At 38.2% G+C, this 9,819-nt stretch overlaps 1 pseudogene; it reads left to right on the top strand.

Moving 5' to 3' along the window:
- The first annotated feature begins 6,902 nt into the window (after positions 1–6,902).
- LOC120165412 lies at positions 6,903–9,384 on the top strand (annotated as a pseudogene).
- The last annotated feature ends 435 nt before the right edge of the window (positions 9,385–9,819 follow it).

The following is a 9,819-nucleotide window of genomic DNA, read 5'->3' as shown; positions in this document are numbered from 1 at the left end:
CGATAAGGCGATGAATGGAAGACAGCCTTCAAAATGAAATTAGGTTTGTATGAATGGTTATTGATGCCTTTTGGTTTAACTAATACACCTAGTACGTTCATGCGACTAATGAATCATGTCTTGCGTCCTTATATTAGAAAATAATGTGTTGTGTATTTTGATGATATTTTTATATACATCAAGTCTTTACAGGAACATAAGGAACATTTGAGAAATGTTCTTTCCACATTGAGAAAAAAAAGGTTGTTCGGTAATTTACATAAATGTATATTTTATATTGAAAATCTTATCTTTCTTGGATTCATTGTTAGTGCACAGGGCGTAGAAGTCGATCCTAAAAAAGTGAAGGCAATTCAGGAATGGCCTCGACCGACATCGATAAGTTAAGATAGATCTTTTCATGGTTTAGCTAGTTTTTATCATTGGTTCGTGCCTAATTTCAATTCCATTACCGCACCCTTAACCAGGATTATAAAGAAGAATTTTTTTTTCCTCAATTGAGGTAATGGACATGAAGAAACCTTTCTAAAAATAAAGGATTGTTTGACTAAGGCACCAGTGTTATCTTTGTCTTATTTTGATAAAATGTTCGAGATTGAGTGTAATGCTTTAGGTATAGGAATTAGAGCAGTCTTGTCATAGGAACAATGACCTATTGTATATCTCAGTGAGAAGTTGAGTGGTGATATCTTAAACTATCCAGTTTATGATAAGGAGATGTATGCATTTGTTCGAGCACTTGAGACGTGGCAGCACTATATTTTGCTAAAAGATTTTGTCATCCACACCAATCATGAGGCTTTGAAACACATTACAAGTCAGCATAAACTGAATAAAAGTCATGCTAAATGGGTTGAATTTTTAGAGTCTTTTTCTTATGTCATTTGATATAAAAAGGGTAAAGACAATGTTGTAGCGGATACCTTGTCCCACAGGTATGTACTTCTGAATTACTTAGACTCTCATTTGATTGGTTTTGCTTATATTAAAGATTTATATGCCACTGACCCTAATTTTGGAGAAAGATATATGTAATGTGAAAATGGTGTAGATGAGAAGTTCTATTGACATGATAGCCATCTTTACCCATTCCTGATTCTCCTTGGTTGGATATCGCGAAAGATTTTATGTTGGGATTGCCTAAAAGTAGGACAGGTAGAGATAGTATCTTTGTTGTGGTTGATAGATTTTCATAGATGGCACGCTTCATTGCGTGTCATAAGACTGATGATGCTACTAACTTTGCTAACTTATTTTTCAAAGAGATTGTTCGTTTACATGGAATTCCTAGGTTTATTGTTTATGACAGGGATTTTAAGTTTTTGAATAATTTCTTGAGGACTCTTTGGTGCAAATTAGGTATAAAACTGATATTTTCTACTACTTGTCATCCTCAAACTGATGGACAAACTGAGGTTGTAAATAGTTTTTTATCTACTTTATTACGTTCCATCATTAAAAACAACATTAAGACATGGGAAAAGTATTTTCTGTATGTTGAATTTGCTTATAACCATTCTATTCATTCTGCTACTAAGTTTTCACCGTTAGAGATTGTTTATGGCTTTAATCCTTTAACTCCTATAGATTTGTTGTCATTACCTCAAGAACATGTTATGAACTAAGATGGAAAGTCTAAAGCAGACTATATGAAAAAGTTGCATCAACAAGTTAGGGAGAATCTAGAGCGAAAGACTCAACAATACGAGAAGCAATCAAAAAAAATTCGTAAGCGAGTTACCTTCAATGTTGGAGATGGGGTTTGGGTTCATTTTCGAAATGAATGTTTTCCAGCCCAACGACGTTCTAATTTGTTTCCACGAGGAGATGGTGTTAACTTACTAAAAAGACTACTTTTAAGGCCTTTTTCACTTTAGTTATTGTATGTTTAAAAGCTCCTTTTAGGCATTTTAGGATCATGTAGTTGCATATAGTTGTATTTATGGTGGTAGTGTTATTTTATTTCTTAATGATGCTGCTTGAAGGAAATGTGCAGTTTGTCTGTGGTGTGCAAGGAATAGCAAGCAAAAAGGACTAGATGGGAAGTAACGCCGTGGCATCACACGTTACTGAAGCAGATTGAAATGCCTTGGCATTTCTGGCGCAGAAAATGACAAAAAGAAACAGTTGTACGAGGGCAGCTGGCTCTGCACGTGAAATGATTACTGTAACCGCCTGCCAGAGTTGCTATGGGACCACTGCCACCTGGAGGATAAGGTTCACATACTACATGTGATTCTAGGGGGGTTTTGCACCCAACAACCTCATCATTACCCTAGATATTTTTATTATATATTACACCTCAAGGGAGACAATACACAACACGTGAAGAGGCACACACATAGAGCAGGAAGAATTAGATTTTTATTTCCTTTTCTTTTTCTTCTTCCTTGGGTTTTCCTCCATTGATAAAGCTCCAAGGAGTGGCAAACTAGGTGCCAAGAGGAGCTAGCGAGCTAAGGTGATTCATGGTGGCCAAGGAGACCTCCGGTGGCGCGTCGAAGGCTACTTCTCACTTCCCTTTTTACTACTATTTTTCTATTTATTTGTGGGTTGTTGGAACAAATATTTTCATGACTTTGTGTTTGGATATTTCGAACCCCACCATGAACTAACTTGTTTGGTGGTGGTTGATTTAATAGATATTTAGACTTTATTTTAATGGTATATTTAAGTTTATTTTGGTTCTTTATTTGCTTTGCTTATGAATGCTTCACCATCTAGGCTTGTAAGAGGCATGAAAATGTCCATTTCTTAGATGAAGTTTAGGTATTCGGGAGAAACCTAAGCTAAAAATACTTGTAAGTATTCGAGAGAACCGCAAGACAAGATCCTCATAAGCAATGGGTTATAATATTTTCAAGGGGCTTTGAATATTATAACCTAATCCCTTAGATCTTGGGAGAGACTAGGATATGATTTCAACGACTAAAAAGGGTGTCTTTATCAATAGGGTAGGCTGGCCAACATCATTGAGCGTGAGCAGATGCCTTGACATCCTATTCTATTAGGTTCCTTTGAGAACATTTTAAGAAAGCCCTGTCGAGCAAGTAAGGATTAGATAGCTTAAATATGTTTGAGAAATAAGCTTAGCATCCTTAAATCAATCCCTATCATTCATTCCGTTAGAAGCTTATCACGTGAGGATTATCTTCTTTTCATTTTATTTGTTGTTTATTTACTGTTTATTTACCATCTTCCATTGCCTCGACATTACACTATTTTCAACACTAAACATCTTATCTTGCCACTACATTTTCATCTACTACACCATCAGACCATTCATCTACATCCATCAGCATACACATTTTCATTTGCCATGACATTTGTATATATAAAGACTAACTATACTTAGATAGATTACTGCTTAGCTTTGGTTAGACTTTTATAATTTCACCCAATCCCTGTGGAGACGATACTCACTCATCATTGTATTACTTGAGCGATTGTGTATACTTGCACATTATTTGTGTATATTTTATAGTACTCACACACGCGGACAAGTTTTTGGCGCCGTTACAGGGGATTGGCAGCCTGAAGTTATTTATTTTTGCCAGAGCATTTTATTTTGTTTTGCATTTTTATTTGTGTATAGTTTACTTTATATTTTTGCTTTATCATTTTTCAGGTTTATTTAGTGTATGCCTAGAAGAAATTCTGAAGAGCCTTTAGAACTGATAGAACCTAAGATTGAAAGACTCTTTAGACAAAGGAGATGTGCTCAACGCACTCGAGAAAATATGTATCAGATTGGAAACCAAAGCATTGGTCAGGTTGATGGAAATCAGAATGTCGCGGCATTAGAAAATGTTGATCTTGCTGTTAGGCCGCGCGTTATTTGTGATCACTTAAATCCGATGCTAGATGATCTGAATCCTGGGATTGTGGCACCCAAAATTCAAGCTGCATATTTTGAGCTGAAACTAGTCATGTTCAACATGTTGAATTCTATTGGGCAGTTTGGGGGTATGCCAAATGAAGATGCCAGGCAGCATATTCGTAATTTTCTGGAAGTTTGTGATTCTTTTCGCCAAGAGGGAGTGCATAAGGATTTTTTAAAGTTAAAGTTGTTCCCGTATTCATTGCGTGATCGAGCAAGGGCTTGGTTGAGTGGTGTACCAGCCGGTTCGATGGAATCATGGGATGATTTTTGTAAGAGTTTCTTATTGAGGTACAACCCACCAAACATGAATACTCAACTAAGGAATGACATATCATCTTTTCGCTAGGGCGACGACGAATCCATGTATGAGTGTAGGGATCGTTACAAGAGTTTGCTTCGAAAGTGTTCAAATCATGATTTTCATGACTGGACTAAAGTAGTCATGTTCTATAATAGAGTCAATGCACCCACGAGGATGTTACTGGATGCCTCGACAAATGGGACATTGCTGGATAAATCACCTACTGAGGCGTTTTCTATCTTGGACAAAATTGCTAACAACGATTATCAGTTTCCTTCCTCAAGACTTGGGAATGGGAGGAGAGCACCTGGAGCATTCGAATTAGATACCAAGGATTCGGTGTCCGCTCAACTCTCAACTATCACCAATATGCTGAAAATTTTATAGTGATCCACTGAGGTGAAGGAAGTGAAAGCAACTAGCTTGGCATGTCTGTTATGTCAAGGCAATCATCACGAGAGTGAATGCCCGAGCAACCATGAGTATATCAACTTTGTGAGTAATTTTAATCGAGGCAACAAAAATCCTTACTCTAACACTTATAATGTTGGATGGCGTCAGCACCCCAATTTCTCATGCGGAAATCAAGGAGCCCACAATGCTAGTCAACCTACTCGGTAGCAGAATCACAATAATGAGCCTCAAGGTTACCAGAATTCTATGCCATGGCATAATTCCAACAAAGGAGCTTCAACTTCATCAAGCATGAGTTCCTTAGAAGCTACGATTCAAGAGTTCATATCTACTACGACAACAATGTTGCAAGACCATTCTACTTCAATTAAGAATCAAGGAGCTTTACTTCATAGTCAAGGCGCCTTACTTCAAAGCCACAGCTCGTCTCTGAGAGCTTTGGAAGGTCAAGTTGGTCAGATTGCTACGGCATTGCAAGAGCATCATCAAGGATGATTTCCAAGTGATACTGAAGTCACTAAAGGGCATGGAAAGGAGCATTGCAATGTGTTAACTCTTAGGAGTGGAACACAAATCAATCAACAAGTCAAAGCTAGTGGGGCACAACATGATGACTCTATTCCCACTAATGACAAAGGTGAAGCTGAATTGCATGATGATAGCAGTACTGAGAAGGACAAGGAGGAGGATTCTATTAAGGCACCAGATTCTGATGCCAAGGCAAAAGCAATTTCTACTACTGCAGTTAAGGAAGATAGACCTCCACCTTCCTTCCCGCAAAGATTGAAGAAGCACAATGATGAAGTTTAGTTCAAGAAGTTCGTGGACATTCTTGATCAGCTCCATATCAATGTACCTCTCTTGGAAGCTATTGAACAGATGCCAATATATGCCAAATTTCTGAAGGAAATATGTACCAAGAAGATGAAAGTAAAGACTGTTACCACGGCAACAAAATTTTGTTCTTCATTGAGTAAGTTGCCGCCAAAGCGAAATGATTCGGACAGCTTCATAATTCCTTGTTCGATTGGAGGTAATTTTGTTGGAAAGTCACTATGTGATCTTGGTTCAAGTGTCAACTTAATGCCAAAGTCAATATTATTGAAGCTTGGCATAGGAGATACAAGACCCACCTCGGTTATTTTACAACTTGCCGACAGATCCCATGTGAAACCTGAAGGGAGAGTCAAGGATGTTATAGTATGGGTGGACAAGTTTGTGTTTCCAGTCGACTTCTTAATTCTGGACTGCGAAGTTGATGCCAAGGCACCAATTATTCTGGGAAGACCTTTCCTAGCCACTGGACGTATATTGATCAACTGTGAAAAAGGTAAACTCACCATGAGAGTGGTTGATCAGTGTGTGACTGTCAATGTGTTTCGAACGCTCAAATATGTTGATGACACTGAAGAATGCCAAGGCATTTCTGAATTGAACTCAGTGATTGAAGAAGAAACTGAACATCTTTGCCAGAATAATTTCATTCAGCTAGCAGAAAATGATTATTGGGTGGATGATGAAAGCTTAGTGGAGTCTGACAACTTTTCAATTTTGGAGGAGCAATCTAGCTTACTACAAGTTAGATCAGGTATGAATTTTGAACCTCTGAATTTTAATGAATTTATTCCTCCTAAGCCTTCATTATTGCATGCACCTACTTTATAACTTAAAACTTTGCCAGGGTATCTTAAATATGTTTACTTAGGTAGCGATGAGACTTTACCGGTGATTATTTCCGTTAACCTTACTGCTAATCAAGAGCAAAGTTTGTTAAGTGTTTTGATGCAACATAAGAAAGCAATTGGTTGGACTATGGTCGACTTGAAAGGCATTAGTCCCACGATCTGCATGCACAAGATTCTACTTGAAGATTACCACAACAATTCAATCGAACCACAATAAAGAATCAACCCTATTATGAAGAAAGTGGTGATGAAAGAAATTCTGAAATGGCTTGATGCTGGAGTGATTTACCCTATCTCCAATAGCTCATGGATGAGCCCTGTCCAGTGTGTTTCGAAGAAAGAATGCACGATTATGGTTATTAATGAGGATAATGAGCTATTAACCACTCGCACTATTACCGGATAGAGGATATGTATGGACTATAGAAAGCTCAACAAAGCTACGATGAAGAACTATTTTCCTTTACCTTTCATCGACCAAATGTTGGATGGATTGGCCGACAAAGCATTCTATTGCTTTTTGGATGGGTATTCGGGGTACAATCAAATTGCCATCGCACCAGAGGACCAAGAAAAGACTACATTCACTTGTCCCTATGGCACTTTTACCTTTACGAGGATGCCTTTTGGACTCTGTAATGCCCCGGCAACGTTTCAACGTTGAATGCAAGCCATATTTTCAGACATGGTTAAGGATTTTCTGGAGATCTTCATGGATAATTTTTCTGTTTGTGGGGACGATTTTGAACGATGCCTTGGTAATTTAGCAAAAGTTCTCAAAAGATGCGAAGAGACTGGATTGGTCTTATATTGGGGAAAATGTCATTTCATGGTGACTGAAAGCATTGTATTAGGCCACAAAATTTCACATAAGGGTATTGAGGTGGACAAGGCGAAGATTGAAGTAATTGAAAAGTTGCCACCACCAACTTCGATCAAGCGTATAAGAAGTTTTCTTGGACATGCGGGATTTTATAGAAGGTTTATCAAAGACTTCTCCAAGATTTCTAAGCCCTTGTGCACATTGCTTCAACAAAACCAACCCTTTGTGTTTGACGAGTTATGCCTCGGGGCATTCACTGAGCTGAAATGACAACTGATCTCGGCACCCATTGTAGTTCCTCCCGATTGGACATCACCATTTGAGCTGATGTGTGATGCGAGCAATTATGCCATAAGAGCTATTTTGGGGCAACGCCGAGGTAAAATTTATCATGTTATTTATTACTCTAGCCGCACTTTAAATGAAGCACAATTGAACTACACCACCACTTAAAAAGAATTATTTGCCGTGGTATTTGCTTTTGATAAATTTAGACCTTACCTAATAGGCACTAAAGTTATTGTCAACACTGATCATTCGGCTATAAAATACTTAGTGAACAAAAAGGATGCCAAGCCTAGACTTATTAGGTGGATCTTACTTTTACAATAATTCGACTTAGAAGTGGTAGATAGAAAAGGAACTGAAAATCAAGTTGTTGATCACTTATCTAGGCTAGAGAACAATTCTGAATGCCATGACACTATAGATATCCAAGAGGAATTTTCTGATGAGAAACTTTTATATGCCGCGGCAATTTCGTGGTAAGCTGACCTTGTTAATTTTCTTGTTAGTGGAATTCTGCCTTTTGATTTAGATAGTCAGGCTAGAAAGAAGTTCAAGCATGATGCAAGGCACTATTTTTGGGATGAGCCATATTTATTCAAGTATTGTGCCAATCATCTCATTAGACGATGTGTACCCGAAGAAGAACAGTGCGACATTTTGTACCATTATCATTCAGCCCCATATGAAGGCCATTTTGGTGGAGCAAGGACTGCTGCTAAGGTCCTGCAATTAGGCTTTTATTGGCCAACTTTGTTTAAAGATGCCCAAGCATTTTACAAAGCTTGTGGTCGATGCCAACGGACTAGAAACATCTCCAGACGTCATGAAATGCCACTGCAAAATATCTTGGAGATAGAGTTGTTTGATGTGTGGGGCATCGATTTCATGGGACCATTCCCATCTTCTGAAGGAAAATTATATATCTTGCTTGTTGTGGATTATGTGTCAAAGTGGGTGGAAGTAATAGCGACATCAAGGAATGACTCCAAGATCGTACTCAAGTTTTTGCATAAGTATATTTTCACTCGGTTTGGAGTACCTCGTGCTATTATTAGTGATGAAGGAACTCACTTTGATAACAAGTTGATTGCCAAGTCATTGAAGAGATATGGTGTTCGACACAAGATTGCCACGACATATCATCCGCAAACAAATGGCCAAGCAGAGATATCCAATCGAGAGATCAAGCAGATTTTAGAGAAAATGGTGAACCCAAGGCGTAAGGATTGGTCGCCAAAGTTGGATGAAGCACTTTGGGCGTACAGAACAGCGTTCAAAACTCCCTTGGGAATGTCACCATTCAAGCTAGTGTATGGTAAATCTTATTATCTCCCGGTTGAACCTGAACATAAGGCGTATTGGGCCATCAAGCGATTGAATTTTGATGCTCAACTAGCTGGGGAGCAAAGATTACTGAAACTTAATGAAATGGATGAGTTTAAAGCACAAGCATATGAGAATGCTCAGATATACAAGGAGAAAACCAAGAAGTGGCATGACCGAAAACTGTTATCATGGCATTTTTATGTGGGACAACAAGTCTTTCTTTACAACTCCAGACTTAAACTCTTTCCTGGAAAGCTCAAATCTCGATGGTCAGGACCATTTAAGGTGCATTATGTCTACCCCCATGGAGCTGTTGACATCAAGAGAATAGACAATGGGATGATCTTCAAGGTCAATGGCCAGCGTCTAAAAGCCTACAATGGAATTCCACCACCGCACAACAAGGACGTGTTACGTATGCACGATGCTGAAGCGCGCCCAGAGGAAAACCAAAATTCAATGCCACAACATTGAATTTGTGTCTGTGCATAAATAAAATTTAAAATTTAAGCTTTTTATTTTATTTTATTTTATTTTGTAATTAATTTTTGATATGATTTGTAGGGGCCACATTGCTGCAAACCGTGCAGGGAGCGGTTACCCAAATGGAGGAAAGGACAACGCATTAATGGGAGAGATATTCTTTGATTTTATTTCTTTTTAATTTATTTTATTTCTGACATTTCTTTTCTCTCTCCACAGTTTTGTCCCATCATCATCATTTCTTTTGGCAGTTTTTTCTTCCCCATACACGCATAACCCCCCCACCCACTAATTTCTCTATTAACCGTCCTATCACCCCTTTTCCCTCTTTAACTTTTAACTTTTTCTTTTCTCTTTCATCCTTAACGTTTCTATTTCATTTTTAACTTTTACTTTTTATCTCTCATATTTTTCATCTTCTTCACTCTTCTCTCCATAGCCGAAACTTCACAAAGCTTTTGAAAGCTACTTCTTTTTCCATTTTTCTTACTTCACAACTGTTGAAAATGGTACGCACAAGACCAGCTGAACTCGAAGGTTCCAAGTTCCAACAGTTTAAGAACGAGAGGCCAAGGCTCGGTTCCAAAACTTCAAGAATCGAAAACTCTTCTTTGAG

This window comes from Hibiscus syriacus, unplaced genomic scaffold, assembly GCF_006381635.1.
Source record: "Hibiscus syriacus cultivar Baekdansim isolate YM2019G1 unplaced genomic scaffold, ASM638163v2 tig00111582_pilon, whole genome shotgun sequence".
NCBI lineage: Eukaryota > Viridiplantae > Streptophyta > Magnoliopsida > Malvales > Malvaceae > Hibiscus > Hibiscus syriacus.
This window is presented reverse-complemented; position numbering and strand designations above follow the sequence as displayed.